This window comes from Erpetoichthys calabaricus, chromosome 1 (genome assembly GCF_900747795.2).
Source record: "Erpetoichthys calabaricus chromosome 1, fErpCal1.3, whole genome shotgun sequence".
Taxonomy (NCBI): Eukaryota; Metazoa; Chordata; class Cladistia; order Polypteriformes; family Polypteridae; genus Erpetoichthys; species Erpetoichthys calabaricus.
The window spans coordinates 6,900,290-6,918,035 of NC_041394.2; positions in this window are offsets into that span (position 1 = coordinate 6,900,290).

The window sequence follows — 17,746 nt, forward strand, 5'->3', positions numbered from 1 at the left end:
TTGTCAGTCTGTAGCTACAAAAAAATAAAAGCAATACGACTTTTAACAGACGTCATTGAAGTGTATCATAAGTTTCTGTAACGTTAATGAAAATGGCCAGGAGGTGTCACGAGAGAGGTGAGTGTCAAATGCTTCGAAGCTTCGATACGATTTCCGACACAATTGCTTCAAACGTGTTGATGCTTCGTGAGGCTTCACTCCGCCCATCACTACTCACAGGTTACTGAACGAGAAATCAGCAGACTAGCATGACGGATGGGGCGTAATGGGCGTCCTTCACCTCTCCTCCGGATTTTTCAAATGTTAATTTTTTCCCTGTGCTTAAAAATCATTTAAAAAGTGGCCTGATTATGCGGCGTATGGTACGCCGCGGGTTGGCTAGTATAGGATATCATGTGTCTTTGAGTTGTAATTACCACTAATTTTTGTAATTTTCTCCCTGCCAGGTAGGATTCAAACCAATTTAAGACACTGCCAGAGAGGCCCACCCATTGACTAAGGCGATTTCTAAGAATATTGTGATCAATGGTGTCAAATGCGGCACACAGATCTAGGAGGATGAGAACAGATAATTGGCCTCTGTTTACATCAGATGCGTTTGAAACAAAACTTTTGACATGGTTTTAAAAAAATAGAATCCTTTTTTTTGTTCTTTATTTCGCCTTATACAGTTAGCTTTCGCATACTCCTTGGGGTCAGCCATTGAATAGCACCCCTGGAGCAATTACATGTTAAAGGGCCTAGCAGAGTAGGATCTCCTTTGCCAGTAACCGGGATTTGAACTGGCAACCTTTTGGATACCAGCCCAGATCCTTAGCCTCACAGCCACCTTCATCTTATAAATAAACGTCTACGTGTGGAAGTGTGTGTCTGTCTGTCTGTCCAGCCCAGAATTGAGAGGTGGAGTCGGGGTAAGGGCTCCGCCTCCAAGGAAACAGAAAACTCGCTTAGCCACTAATACACAAGTGAGGCAAATGGAAGACAAAGTCGCTTACCTGCTAACATCAGGAAAATGGCATCTCTTTTACTTTTTCTCCTGTGACTAATGCACAAGCAATGCGAGCACATCTGCAATACGAAACCTCCTAGGAGAGAGATGCCCAGAGTAGTTCCTTTCAATTACCTGACATCTCTATATTTCATTTTTTCTTTCTGACGATTTCAATAGTTTCTAGGACCCCGGGCTTTTTACAACACGGGCTTACACAGCTAGTATAATATAATTGTCAATTCATATAAATTGTACATTTTAAGGTAAGGGGAATGCCAATACAAAATAAAGAAAAATGGCTTATGACTTTTCTTAAGTTATGGAAAAGGGAAAAAATGTTTTAGATAGATAGATAGATAGATAGATAGATAGATAGATAGATAGATAGATAGATAGATAGATAGATAGATAGATAGATAGATAGATAGATAGATAGATAGATACTTTATTAATGTCGGATGATCAAATTAATGTCAATAAAATTGTATGCATTTTTCTTGAAGCATATTATGTATTGTGATGGCAGGGGTCGCTGTTGCCCCTTGAAACCCGCAGACAACACGTCCAGACACCAGGTAAAAGTATCAGAAATGAACTTTAATTTCTCCAATGCTGTGCACAAAGCACCTCCACCTCCACAGTACTCAATATTAAACAATAATCAATAATAAACAATAATCCTCCTCTCCACCCAGCAGCTCTGTCACACTTCCTCCCAACTCCGGCTCAGTCTGCTGGGTTTTCCTTTTTATAGTCCTCGACCCGGAAGTACTTCTGTCTCTCAGTCCATGTGATTCCATAGCACTTCCGGGTCAGATGAAGACTGTTCTTTTTCTTCAGCCCGGAAGTACTTCATTTCTTCCATTCTTGTGACAAGGTAGTACTTCTGGGCTATAATAGAAACACTCATGCCTCCCTGCAGCATCCTCTGGTGGCCCGCACGGTATCCAGCAGGGCTGTGAAGATGAACTCCATTGTCCATGATGCCCTGTGGGAATTTGGGGCACCTCCATGTGGCAGGGAGGACTCCATCTAGCGGCTTGGGCGTGCGAAACTGCCAGCCATCTCTCACAGTATGCTTTAGTGCAGCTTAATAAGAACAGCATTTATTTGTATAGCACATTTTCATACAAAGCATGCAGCTCAAAGTGCTTTACAAGATGAAACAAAAAGAAAGTTAATCCATCCATTATCCAACTCGCTATATTCTAACTACAGGATCATGGGGGTCTGCTGGAGCCAATCCCAGCCAACACAGGGTGCAAGGCAGGAAACAAACCCCGGGCAGGGCACCAGCCCACCTCAGGGCGCACACACACACACAAGGGACAATTTAGAATCACCAATGCACCTAACCTGCAAGTCTTTGTACTGTCGGAGGAAACTGGAGCACCCGGAGGAAACCCACACAGTCACAGGGAGAACATGCAAACTCCATGCAGGGAAGACCCAGGAAGTGAACCCAGATCTCCTAATTGCGAGGCAGCAGCGCTACCCACTGCCCCACCGTGCTGCCAAGAAAGTTAATGTAAAGCATAAACAAACAAGATTAGTCAATAATATTATACGATAAAATACAATACAGTTTATTTTGTATAGCCCAAAATCACACAGGAAGTGCCGCAATGGGCTTTAACAGGCCCTGCCTCTTGACAGCCCCCCAGCCTTGACTCTCTAAGAAGACAAGGAAAAACTCCCAAAAAAACCTTGTAGGGAAAAATAGAAGAAACCTTGGGAAAGGCAGTTCAAAGAGGGACCCCTTTCCAGGTAGGCTGGGCGTGCAGTGGGTGTCAAAAGAAGGGGGTCAATACAATACAATGCAGTATACAGAACAGAACAATTCCTCAATATAGTAAGAAATAAAAAATGTAAATTTTAGAAGTACAGAGCAGAATTTAACAGTAGTTGATATATCCCATAATAAGATTTGGATTTGTGTAGAGTCCTGGAGACCTCATCCTTCAAGCTGCCTCCCCCATTTGGCCATTCCACAGCTGAAACAGTGTTGGGCCAGCCAATCCGATGAAAGGACCCCTCTTTCCCACGTTTCCTGCGATCCTCCATCTGGGATGACTTTTCCTTAGGCAGGCAAAACAACTTGGCAGGTAGGCCGTGGCACCAAGTGCCACATTTGAGTACCGAGAAGAAAAACAGAATAAGTGAGGGTTATTATACAATTCTAACTGTCATGTTACTTATGTTTAAGTGCTAATGACTAACAACAGAGATGCAGTCTGTACAGTTAATCAGCAGCTCTAGTCAGGATATGCTAAACTGAAGTAGTGAGTCTTCAGCCGGGATTTAAAAGCTGAGACCAAAGGGGCATCTCTTATAGTAGCAGGCAGACCATTCCACAGTTTAGGGGCCCTGTAACTAAAAGCTCGACCTCCCACTGTTATTTTATTAATCCTTGGAATCATAAGCAGACCGGCATCTTGAGATCTTAATGTGCGCTCAGGTTTGTAAGTCATGATAAGTTCAGACAAGTAAGCCGGACCTCAACCATTTAATGCTTTATATGTTAAAAGAAGGATTTTGAAATCTGCCCTAAACTTAACCGGGAGCCAGTGTAAGGATTTAAGAACTGGAGTTATGTGTTCGTATTTTCTTCTTCTTGTAATAATTCTCGCAGCCGCATTTTGGATTAACTGGAGGCTGTATAAAGAACAGTTTGAACATCCAGTGAACACCGCATTGCAGTAGTCAATCCTACTAGAGATGAATGCATGAATTACTGCATTATTATACATAATGTAACAAAGAAAATCGTAAAGTTGGATGGCCAGGAGGACAGAAATAAACAAAAAACAACTCCAGTTAGGCTCGAGAAAAAAAAATTAAAATCTGCAGGGGTTCCAAGGCCAAAAGACCGCCCAGCTCCTAACATAGATGCACTAAATCAGTCATCATAGTTTACAGGCTTCACATGGAAGAATTTGATGATGATGGTCATGTGGACATCTGGGACACCTGCTACATTCAATCTGTAAACACAGGGGGCAGCGTAAAAGCCTTGATCAGGTGATGATGTCGCAGATCATCATCCCAGAAAAACCAGAAAAGACAGCAGAGAATAGTACAGATTAGTACGGAATTGCAGAACCCTGAGGGAAATGATCATTCAATGCCCATAGAGTGTAATAGGAATACAACCAGGATGTAGCCACTGTCACACCAGACATCACAGCCACCCGTATAATGTGTCCTGGCTACAAATGTAGATAGAACTGATCACATATACAATACAATACACAATACAATTTATTTTTGTATAGCCCAAAATCACACAAGAAGTGTCGCAATAGGCTTTAACAGGCCCTGCCTCTTGACAGCCCCCCCAGCCTTGACTCTCTAAGAAGACAAGGAAAAACTCCCAAAAAACCTTGTAGAGAAAAGGCAATTCAAAAAGACACCCCTTTCCAGGTAGGTTGGGCATGCAGTAGGTGTCAAAAATTAGGGGGTCAATACAATACAATAGACAGAATAGAACAAATCCTCAATACAGTATAAAAATCTATGGAGAAGAATTTAACAGTAGATAATATCACATAATAGGATTTGGATTTAGTCCTGGAGACCTCAGCCATCAAGCTGCCTCCCCCATTTGGCCATTCCACAGCTGAAACAGCGCTGGGCCAGCCAATCCAATTAAAGGACCCCTCTTATGACGATTCCTGTGCTCCTCCATCAGAGATGACTTTACCTTAGGCAGGCAAAACAACATGGCAGGTGGGCAGTGCCACATTTGAGTACCGAGAAGAGAAACAGAATAGATGAGGGTTAGTAATAAATTCTAACTATCATGTTACTTATGTTTTAGTGCTAATGACTAACAACAGAGATGCCGTCTGCACAGTTAATCAGCAGCTCTAGTCAGAGTGTGCTAAACTGAAGTAGTGAGTCTTCAGCCGGGATTTAAAACCTGAGACTGAAGGGGCATCTCTTATATTAGCAGGCAGACTATTTCACAGTTTAGGGGCCCTGTAACTAAAAGCGCGACCTCCCACTGTTATTTTGTTAATTCTTGGAATCATAAGCAGACCGGCATCTTGAGATCTTAATGTGCGCTCTGGTTTGTAAGACAAGTAAGCCGGACCTCAGCCATTAAATGCATTATATGTGAAAAATGAGGATTTTGAAATCAGTCCTAAACTTAACCAGGAGCCAGTGTAAGGATTTAAGAACTGGAATGATGTGTTTGTATTTTCTTTTTCTTGTAATAATTCTTGCGACAGCATTTTGCATTAACTGGAGGCTGTATAGAGAACAGTTTGAACATCCAGCGAACACTGCATTGCAGTAGTCAATCCTACTACATATTGTAAAGATGGCGAATTTAAAGGCCCTTTCAGGAAGTGACATCATCTTTAGGGCTGGACCCGGAAGTGTTGTTTTCAGGACCAGAAGTGACATCATCGAGGGTGCTGGAACCTGGCAGGATTTCCTGGGAATGGTCTGCATGTAGCTGAGAAAGAAAGTCAGTACACTCCGCCACCCCCCGGTCGGTGGTGGTACTACAACTACTTAGGCCCTTTAGCTGCCTCCTACTCACACGTGTGAAAAAGCCATTTTAAAATAATAGGATTTTAGCAGTTTTTAAAAAATTTTCCACAGTATTGGCCTGGCGAATTTCTATTGGTAAAGTACTCCAAATTTTAGAGAAGTTAAAGAAGTAGGCCTAACTGTATCTCTGAAAATTAAACTGCAAGCACTGGTATGTTATTTTCTCCAAATAATTTTTCCAACATTCCCTAATAAATTTAAGGTTGAGTGACTGGCATTGTAGCTATAAAAAATACTATGGTCGTCCAACGCAAGCTAGTACTGTGCTTAAAGGGTTAGACACTTTCAAATAAATAAATTGCTCATTTATCTTTGTCTTTTTCCTGTTTCTCCTTCTGTGCTTTTCTTCTTTTTCTTCCCTGAGCACCAGAGAGTTTTTGTCTTTTTGACATGCTTTTGTGTTATTTACAGTTTATTTTTAAAATTATGCTTATCATTTCCTATCAAGTTTGTGGGACAGCTCCACACTCTCGTTGAACGAAGTCACCCAACCACCACAAACAGGTAGGAATAGGCAAACTGGGGTGGGGAGAGTTTTGATTGTAGTGGAGTGGTGGCGAAAATCCATATTTACATCATATCTGAGCATAATAATTTAATTTATTTTCATTTAACATTATAATGTCTATTGTTGCAATACTATGAGTAAATAAATATTTTAAAAATAAATTACTCCATCTTTTCCGTTGCCCCCTGTGCTAAACAGCATCCTTAGCAGTCACATATACTGATTGTGCGGTGAACCAGATCTGGTAAAAGCCATACATTAATCTTGGTAAAGACAGGATTTGACTGATCACCAACTACCCAGCAGACTGATTACCAACTTTTTACTAGAAGAAGAAGAAGACTGAAGAGAAAACTGCAGTACCACCTGCAACCAGACGGTGAGACTAAGACAAAGAAGGAGAAAAGCTTCTGAACAAAGAAAGAAAAGTGCACTGAAATACTTCCATGAGAAAGTGCATACACTAAACCATAAGTACACCTACTTTGATTCTGAGACCTCCTAACTGTAACTTAGTACTTAGGATAAAGCCAGCTAATGTATTATGGTATTGGTATCACTGTACCTAAAAAGCAACAGCCTTTGTGAAGGATGTTTTTAGCTGTTATGAGCTTCTCCCCCTAAATCCAGTAGGAAAGTTCAGAGCAGCATCTCTCTCTCTCTGTCTCTCTCTCTCACACACACACGCACACACACACACACACACACACACACACACACATACACACGCACACACACACACACACATGCACATACACAAACACGTGCACACATGCACACACAAGCACACATGCATGCACACAAACAGGCAGACACACCAGTGTAGTCAAGCTGTGAACAAATGATCACCACCGTGTAGACACTTGGAACTTAATAACTACCTAAAGAATGCATCCATGTTTACCACATGAATTGAAAGATCAGAATTCATAAGTAATTAGTCCAGTGGATCGAGGCTGTGACTTTAAAATGAGTTCAGCAAGAACACAGGAACACAGTTGGAAACTTGTTTAAGGTACATTTTGTATAAATATTAGAGAGTTTTTTTCTTACAGAGAACCACAGACAGATGAAACAAGCGACCAAGTAATGTGGTAGACAGTAGAACTTTAGTGACTTTCAAAGTTCGACTGGATGTTATTTTAGACTAATTAAATGGGTAGGATTGACAAGCTTTGTTGGGTTGAATGGCTTGACCTCTTCTAAAATGTTCCAGTGTTCTAATCACTATGTCACCCTGCGCAAGTCTTAACTGAGGGTAAATTGCTAAAAAATTGCCATGGACAATACGTGGCTTTGCTTAGGCTGCACGTGTCTTAGTGTGAGTACATTGCTGCACATGAAGCTTTTATCATTTCTTGTTTCTCTGTCTGCTATCCTCATCATTGGTGGCCTACCAATATTCATGGACCACGGAATGTGACTACAGATTTGTCTCACAGAGAAGGCTGCAGGTTAACACACATATTGGTTTTCGGTTTTAATGTAATTAAGATCATTCAATGCTGGTTTAAAATGGCTACAAATAACAATAACAATACTTTGCATTTATATAGCGCCTTTCTCACTACTAAAAGCACTCAGCAATTTCAGGTTAAGGGCCTTGCTCAAGGGCCCAACAGAGCAGAGTCCCTATTGGCATTTACGGGATTCGAACCGGCAATCTTCCGAATGCCAGTGCAGATCCCTAGCCTCAGAGCCACCACTCTGCCATGATGCCTTATTGGTATCAAACTTAAAACTTGACCTCCCTCATTTAATGGATCTGAATAAATGTCTACCAAGAAGAAACAGTAAACATTACCAGTTACTTTTATTCACTCAAATATGGTGTCCTCATTTGTTCTCTATTTACCATCTTCTGAACAAAAGCGATTCAGCATACAGTATAAAAAATGCACTTCATCCTCTTTCATCAAGGCTTGGCTGTATTGCATACTTTGCATTATTTTTTTTAATTTCTTCAGTGTTTTTCTTATAATACATGCAACTATCATGCTGCAGGAAGAGCTTAGTGCTGAGTGTTGATTAGTAGTGGGAACTTGCCATGCTTGGTGAATAGTGGCCCTGACCTTTTATAAATGTAAGACATCACTTTTTTAATATAAAATATAATGTCATCAGTTTATTTCTAATTTATTATCTTGTGTACACAGTGCAATGACATTCCTATTTGCCCAACAAGAACTATGCTGGGAAAATGCGGCGGCACTAACAGTATCCTTTACCGTGATATTCCTGAGTGGATGTTAGGGTGTTACTCTGGGAACCAGTTTATGACCCCACCGGAAGTCCTTTAAAAGGAATGATAAGGCAATATACACACACACACACACTTACACTATGGTCTGAACACACAGAAAAATAACTAAAAATGAAGAAAAGTTCTGACTTGGCTGTCACAGTCACAGTGAAGCACTATGCAGACGTAGTGCTGTTGGTCTAAAGGAGCCCCCGTCATGTTTTAGACCCACGTCTGCTGAAAGATTCATTGGCTGAAAGTCTTCAGTGTTGGTGTGTCAGAGAGAGGATGTGCAGCATTGTTCATAATGGCACTCAGTTTTGTTTGCATCATCTTCCCCCACTACTACCTAAAGAGGGTCCAGAGTGCATCACCTGAATCTGCCCTTTCAATTAGCTTGGTGATATGGTGGGTCTCTCTTGAAGTGTCATTACCAGCCCATCACACCACAGCATAGAAAGCATTGTGCTGGACATCACAGAGTGCGAAGAATGTCACTTCCCAAATTAAAAGCATGCAGTCTCCTAATAAAAAAGAGCTTGCTCTGCCCTTTCTTTTGTAGTACCTCTGTGTTCCACGACAAGTCCTGTCATTAATGTAGCAATGCACCACCCTTTCACCTACTCCTTGACCAAACATAGAATCTCGTTGGTGCTGCGAAAGTCAATAACCAGTTCTTTGGATTGGCTTATGCTAAATTGTAGACAGTTATTTCTGCACCAAGTTCTCCACCTTATTCCTCTCCTTTGTCTCATCCTCCTTATCAATAACCCCCATAAGTGCAGAGTCATCTAAGAATTTCTGTTGTTATATTTATAGTTGGAGGTGAAGAGTAGAGTAGACAGGCCTGTTCCTTGTGGTGCTCCAGTGTTGCTCACACAGTCCTCAAGTCTCACAAATTGCAGTCTTCTAGACAGATACTCCATTATCCAGGACACCGCCTGCATATCTCGGAGTTTACCCCCTAACAGGGATGGCTGGATGGTACTGAAGCCACTGCATAAATCAAAAAACATAATCCTCACAGTGCTGTCAGCTTTGTCCAGGCGAGACTAAGCCTTGTGGAGCAGGTAGATAATTTCATCCACCACTCCAATCTTTGTGTGATATGCAAACTGCAGTGGGCCCAGGTGGTCTACCAGAAGTGGACAGTGCATTCACAGCGCATTACTTTTTCCACATTTTGTTATGTTACAGCCTTATTCCAAAATGGATTAAATTCATTTTTTTCCTCAGAATTCTACACACAACACCCCATAATGACAATATGAAAAAAGTTTACTTGAGATTTTTGCAAATCTATTAAAAATAAAAAAACTGAGAAATCCCATGTACATAAGTATTCACAGCCTTTGCCATGAAGCTCGAAATTGAGCTCAGGTGCATCCTGTTTCCCCTGATCATCCTTGAGATGTTTCTGCAGCTTCATTGGAGTCCACCTGTGGTAAATTCAGTTGACTGGACATGATTTGGAAAGGCACACACCTGTCTATATAAGGTCCCACAGTTGACAGTTCATGTCAGAGCACAAACCAAGCATGAAGTAAAAGGAATTGTCTGTAGACCTCCGAGACAGGATTGTCTTGAGGCACAAATCTGGGGTCCCAATGAGCACAGTGGCCTCCATCATCCGTAAGTGGAAGAAGTTCAAAACCACCAGGACTCTACCTAGAGCTGGCCGGCCATCTAAACTGAGCGATCGGGGGAGAAGGGCCTTAGTCAGGGAGGTGACCAAGAACCTGATGGTCACTCTGTCAGAGCTCCAGAGGTCCTCTGTGGAGAGAGGAGAACCTTCCAGAAGGACAACCATCTCTGCAGCAATCCACCAATCAGGCCTGTATGGTAGAGTGGCCAGACAGAAGCCACTCCTTAGTAAAAGGCACATGGCAGCCCACCTGGAGTTTGCCAAAAGGCACCTGAAGGACTCTCAGACCATGGGAAAGAAAATGATTGAACTCTTTGGTGTGAATGCCAGGCGTCACGTTTGGAGGAAATCAGACACCATCCCTACAGTGAAGCATGGTGGTGGCAGCATCATGCTGTGGGGATGTTTTGCAGCGGCAGGGACTGGGAGGCTAGTCAGGATAAAGGGAAAGATGACTGCAGCAATGTACTGAGACATCCTGGATGAAAACCTGCTCCAGAGCGCTCTTGACCTCAGACTGGGGTGACGGTTCATCTTTCAGCAGGACAACGACCCTAAGCACACAGCCAAGCTATCAAAGGAGTGGCTTCAGGACAACTCTGTGAATGTCCTTGAGTGGCCCAGCCAGAGCCCAGACTTGAATCCGATTGAACATCTCTGGAGAGATCTTAAAATGGCTGTGCACCGACGCTTCCCATCCAACCTGATGGAGCTTGAGAGGTGCTGCAAAGAGGAATGGGCGAAACTGGCCAAGGATAGGTGTGCCAAGCTTGTGGCATCATATTCAAAAAGACCTGAGGCTGTAATTGCTGCCAAAGGTGCATCGACAAAGTATTGAGCAAAGGCTGTGAATGCTTATGTACATGGGATTTCTCAGTGTTTTTATTTTTAATAAATTTGCAAAAACCTCAAGTAAACTTTTTTCACGTTGTCATTATGGGGTGTTGTGTATAGAATTCTGAGGAAAAAAATGAATTTAATCCATTTTGGAATAAGGCTGTAATATAACAAAATGTGGAAAAAGTGATGCGCTGTGAATACTTTCCGGATGCACTGTATAGTCCCAGACCAGCCTCTCAAAGGTCTTCATGATGTGAGATGTAAGTGTCACTGGTTTGTAGTCATTAGGTCAAGAGGCACCTGCCTTCTTTGGAACAGGAATAATGCAGGATGTTTTCCACACCAGTGGCACTTTCTGAATCCTTAGGGACAGACTGAACAGGTGACGGAGGACACCACAAAGTTGGTCTGCACAGGCCATAAGAATTTGAGGACTGACTCTACCTGGTCCCACAGCTTTTCCCGTGTGTAGCTTTCTCAGTTGTCTCTTTACTTGGTCTACAGTTATGATATTATAAATGTAGACAAAAGACATCTTTTCAATGAGTCCCCAAGAACCACACTGAAAAAAGTATAACATTGATGTTGTTCATTCAACGTAAATTTTTTCTTTCAAGCAACTTAAGATTAGTCATTTAGTGCTGTAGCTTGAAATATTTTGTTTCAGATCTCAATCAAAGTAAAAAAATTTGTTTGTACCAAAGTAAGTTATGGAGGCGGGAATAAACATAAAAATCCTATTTCAGTTAACTTAATATTTTAGGTTGTTCGTGTGCTGTGTGGGAGGGGCCATTTGTATATTCTTCCAGTCAAATTTTCCAGCGTGCCCAAAAAGAAGAACACTTTCCCGAGTGGAGTGGACGTGGCTATACAGGTCTGGTCATTTTCAGCAGCAGACTTTTATAACGGAGGATTTCTGGCAAGTAACCCTGTTTCTCAACTGTTAATTTTAAATATAAGAACTCGTATACTTTTAAGAAAGCTGTTGAAACGTTTAATAGTTTTTTTTCTTGTATATTTAAGATTTACACTGCAAAATGCTTGTGTATTTGCACATTTTTAAATAAATGTAAAAAGTACAGAATTGGAATGTGTTATGTTCATAATATTTCTAATAGCATAAAAACAGGTTACAACCAATAAACCATTATTAAATTGTAACAACTTAAAAAACAGATTTACTTCAGTATAAAACAAGTGAATTGCACCCATTCACTCTAAATGATTTGCCTCAACTTAAAAATTGTGGGTTCAGTAAGATGAAAAGAATTATACTTGTTCAGATTGAAAATATTAAGTGTGAATCATTACCTTAATTATTTTAGGTTGAATGGAGTTTATACTTTTTTGTAGTGCTGTCTGATTGATCGCTGAAATGATGCTCTGTTGTTTTTGAGACCAGGGAGTCCATTTGGGGTGATGACAGCCATCTTCTTACTGCAGTTATTCTACATCGCCATTTACCAATACCCAGCCTTTAGTTTAAAGGAACTGAATACAGCCACTTCACGTGGCACCATGGGGTAGACATGACCCCAATTCTTATCCAGAAATATCAAAATTAAAACATAAAACCTCAGCCTTTGTTATTTGTATGTATTATTTGCTTCAATTCACACTAATGGCTTTTTAATGCTTGATCACTCTCTGAGGTTCCATGTCATCAGAGTTCTTGCCCTACATGTCTATGACATTAGGAAGGTGTGGTCATCATGTAGCCAGTCCATTAATTGACTGGCAGAAAGTGGAGCCCAGGAAGTCAACTAATGGTTGCCATCAAAACCCCATCTCTAATCAAGTGCATTGCTATCACATTTTTGAATTCTGAATAGTAACTGCAGGCCAAGAGGCTAAGCAAGGAGATGCCATTGCTCCACCTTCAGTCCAGATTTCTTATCACTCTTTATTTTGCTGATAAGCTCTCCTGCTCTAATTAGTGTCAGAATTTACTAGTGCTTGCGGCCTACCTTTGGCTTCATTTGTATCTTATCATGAATAAAATAAAAGCCACGAAGCAGAAAAATGATAATTTATTCCCGGGACTCTGACATTTAATTTACTCTGACTCTGTAAATAGCAATGATCCTGCTAGGAACCTTTAATTCATCTTTGAATCACAACTCATTTGATTTGGTTAAAAATGAAGAAATTCTGGGTCATAAGTTTAATGGACCTTCGGTGGCTGGTTTTTATGATTTGCTTCTGTAAACTCCCCAATACCAGAGCGGGTTGTTTGTCAACAGCTGCTCGGTTTGATGATTGATTGACTGCAATTGTTTATTGTGTGTGGATTACGAAGATTCTGTTTTTGCCTCATTTGTAAAGGGGCTAGTAGCGACAGCCTCACATTTAATCATGCACACTCTACAGGGGCTAAAACCAGCACACTTCCAGCTGTTCGCAGCTTTAACAGGATCTGGATTCCACATATTTAATGTGGTGTTTGGTCCCACGGGTAGTCCAAGATTCCAAGGAAAGAGAGAGGAGTACAGCAGCTGAAAAGGCAGCCACTCAAATGATCCAAGATACAGAAGAAGAAGCACTTATTTACTTCTCTTCCTCTTCACTCTTCCTATAACACTTATTAAAAACTGAGATCAAATGCATGCATGTGGTATCCCCAAATGCCCCACAGTTTTTGGCATCTTCCTTCATCTGGGACATCCAAAGTCTTAACCGAGGATGGATTGGGGCAAGTGAGCACACAACAGTAATTAAGGTGCAAACGTGCCAAGTGTGTTTATTCAGAATCAACAAAGCAGTGTCCTAAAAACATATTGTGCATTCAAAAGTCTTCAATAAATAATCCATACAACCAATGGTTCTCATAGCGAGGAAGCTAAAATCCAACTGTATAATTATGGTATTTCCCTCTACTTACACTTAACCTATTTTCTTTAAGGGGTGTCACAAAGTGGATGCTTGGTGGCGCTGTGGTAGCGCTGCTGCCTCGCAGTTAGGAGACCTGGGTTTGCTTCCCGGGTCCTTGGAGTTTGCATGTTCTCTCCGTGTATGCATGGGTTTCCTCCGGGTGCTCCAGTTTCCTCCCACAGTCCAAAGACATGCAGGTTAGGTGGATTGGCCCTAGTGTGTGCTTGGTGTGTGTATATGTCCTGCAGTGGGTTGGCGCCCTGGCCGGGATTGTTTCCTGCGTTGCGTCCTGTGTTGGCTGGGATTGGCTCCAGCAGACCCCCCCCCCCCTGTGTTCAGATTCAGCGGGTTGGAAAATGGATGGATGGATGGATGGGTGTCACAAAGTGGACGGTTGGTGGTGCTGTTGCTCACCTTTACCCCAACAGACAGCACGTAGGACATGGGATAAAACCAGACTCAACAATACAATTCTCCTCCACACCTCCCAGCAAGCTCTGTCACACTCCCTCCCAACTCCAGGGTTTCCCACTGTTAATCGGCAAAATTCGGCAAAGCATTTTTTGCAGCCAATATGCTGTGTTCGCATGTATCCTTGTTTACCAAATATTTTCAAGGAAATTCTCCGTGTAGCCAGCTCATGCAAACATTTTTTTCCAAGCACCCCATGATGTTTTTGTGAGGTCAACATGATATCAGACCTGGAGCAGCCATGTGCAGAACTTTCACAAACATGCTCACTGTAAGATGGTTGCAAACTTGGCCATCTCTGTGTCACAAGCAGAAAAGAAAATAAAAAAAAATAGTTTCAGCTACTTAAATTGTACTGAAATCACCCTCTTCACCGAACAGTGCTGCATGATATTTTTACCTGTCTTCAACCACACTTGTTTCTTCCACTCTCAGTAGTTTAAACCCCCTGGACACTTCGACTTCCATATGTGGATCAGCAGTGAACATAAAAAATTAAAAATGTGTCCTGAAGCCACAAAGGTTGAAAAACACTGTCAGGATTCCATTTCAAAACATGACAAAGAAAAAGTATCACTGGTACTGCCAATGGATATGTAACACTAATCACTGTGCATTGGCAACACATCACCGCATGGCTAATCATGCATGAAAATTAGCCACGTGCTCAGCTACAGTCTTAAAACAAGCCTTAAAGCAGCCCTCCCTCTTCCTGCTACCTTTATCAGTAAACACAAGACATGCTGTAACATTATAAAAAGAAAAGCTTTATTACTATTTACATGGCATTTCTGTATTCTTGATGTAGGGACACAGTGCAAAGCATCTGCACAGATACATAGTGTAATAAGTTCCACATAACACGGAAAGATATTTGGGGGCAGCCGCCCGTTTACTTGAATTTGGCTGCCAAATACAGTAATCCCTCCTCGATCACGGGGGCTGGATTCCAGAACTCCCCGGAAAAGGTGAAAATCCGTGAAGTAGAAACCATATGTTTATATGGTTATTTTTATATTGTCATGCTTGGGTCACAGATTTGCACAGAAACACAGGAAGTTGTAGAGAGACAGGAACTTTATTCAAACACTGCAAACAAACATTTGTCTCTTTTTCAAAAGTTTAAACTGTGCTCCATGACAAGACAGAGATGACAGTTCCGTCTCACAATTAAAAGAATGCAAACATATCTTCCTCTTCAAAGGAGTGTGCATCAGGAGCAGAGAATGTCAGAGAGAGAGAGAGAGAGAAAAGCAAACAAATCAATAGGGCTGTTTGGCTTTTAAGTATGCGAAGCACCGCCGGACAAAGCAGTTGCAATGAAGGCAGCAGCTCACACCCCCTCCGTCAGAAGCAGAGAATGTCAGAGAGAGAGAGAGAGACAGATAAAAACAAACAATCAAGAATCAATTCGTGCCCTTCAAGCTTTTAAGTATGCGAAGCACTGTACAGCATGTCGCTTCAATATTCAGCTGCACAGAAGGGAGCAACGTGAAGGTAATCTTTCAGCATTTTTAGACGAGCGTCCGTATCGTCTAGGTGTGCGAACAGCCCCCCTGCTCACACCCCCTCCGTCAGTAGCAGAGAATGTCAGAGCAAGAGAGAGAGAAAGAAAAGTAAGTTGGGTAGCTCCTCAGCCATCTGCCAATAGCGTCCCTTGTATGAAGTCAACTGGGCAAACCAACTGAGGAAGCATGTACCAGAAATTAAAAGACCCATTGTCCGCAGAAATCCGCGAACCAGCAAAAAATCCGCGATATATATTTAAATATGCTTACATATAAAATCCGCGATAGAGTGAAGCCATGAAAGGCGAAGCGCGATATAGCGAGGGATTACTGTAAAGCGAAAGTTGTGGTTCAATGATACAGATCTTAGTCCAGAACAAAAACAAAGCAAACAGGCAAACATGGTGGTAATAAAGTGGAAAACGAGAAATGATGTCATCAGACAGGAACCAGAAGTGACATCCTTAGGGCCGGAGCTGGAAGTGACGTGGCTGGGACTGGAAGTGACGTGGCCTGATCCGGAAGTGACATCATCGAACCCAAGCGGAATTTCCCGTCTGTCAATGAAAACGAACAAGGATTAGTGCACTCTGCCATCCCCTGGTTTGGCGAGGAATTACCATTTTTTGAGCCTTTTAGCTGCCTCCCATGCGCATGTGTATGACAATGGTAAACAAAAAAGACGTTCACACTATGCCCAGAGCTGCAAATTTAAATAATGGAATGATCCAGTCCCGCGTCACCACTTTGGGGAATAAGTAATTTGTTCTCCAAGACTGACACTCTCTCAGTAAAATGATCTAGAATTTATTTATTTATTGCTTGTTTGGTGCCATTTGTTGTAATTTATTTGCAGTATTCATTCCGTCTGCATCTTTTGTTGTTTGAGGTGTGGTAGCACAGTGGTTAGCACTGCTGCCTCACAGCTCAAATTAAGTATTTGGCCACAATAATCAGTCCATAATATTTGGCAGACATTTCTATTGCCCACAGGGATGTCTAGAAGACCACTGCACCATTATAGCCCACTCAAAACTAGTTTGGTTCCTCTTCCCCATTGATTTCAATGCATTTCATGGAGTTCGTCAAAGTTTATGAACATTTCTGTGGTTTTGCTGAACTCAAAATAAAGCGAGTTCATCGGAGTACACTCATCACAAGTGAGCATTTAGCCAATTCTCCCATTAGGCACTCTGAGGCCGTGTGGCTTTGCTCCCACACATCTTCACTCACAAAGGCTGAACAACACTACTCTTTTAAAAATCCTGCACCTGCTTGGGTTTGCCAAACCCGTCACAGACCCCTGACACACTTTACCACAATACAATACACCAGAGAGTAATGAACATTTTTTCAGAGGGCAGACTAGCTGTTAGTTCAGAGGAGATAAATTAGGGTTAGACACACGAGGCAGCAGGGCTCATTTACCCAGTTGACTGGTTGTTCTCTTGTACCTCAAATATGAACAATTTCTTTTTTTCTTTTTACTAGTAAGTTTATTTTTTGTTTTGGATATTAAATTTTATGGAAGAACTATGTGAATGAAGTCCATTTTTGAACAAATAAATTGTCAAAATCTCCCAACAGTTCCCTCCCTTGGGTCCAGCCAAAGTAAGAAAACGACACATTTGTGTTCCTGATTCAGAATAATTATAGCATATGAATTTGAGTATACAAATAATTTTTATAGAACAAGCACATAAAACATTCAATGAAAAGAAATTTCAAAACTTTTAGAATCTGATATATGATTTACATTATTATCGTGATAATATAAAATGCTCTCATTGTTACAACACTGGAAGTGGGGCTCCACCATTCTCAGCTGGTCCCTGGGTGGACCTTGGAGGATCTCCCCGTGTCTGCATGGGTTTGCTTTAGTTTCTGCTTAAAGACATGAAGGTTAGGTGGATTGTGGATGCTAAACTGGCTCGTGATATACAGATGTTATATGCAAAGGTTTAGGCACCTCGAGAAAAATTACATAATTTGTTGATTTTTGAAGTGAAATGTATTAAATATAACCCTGACAACATCAACTTTTAAGACACCATTAAATTTAATTTCTTGTACTTAAACATAGGAAAAAAGCAGGAAATTTTGAATT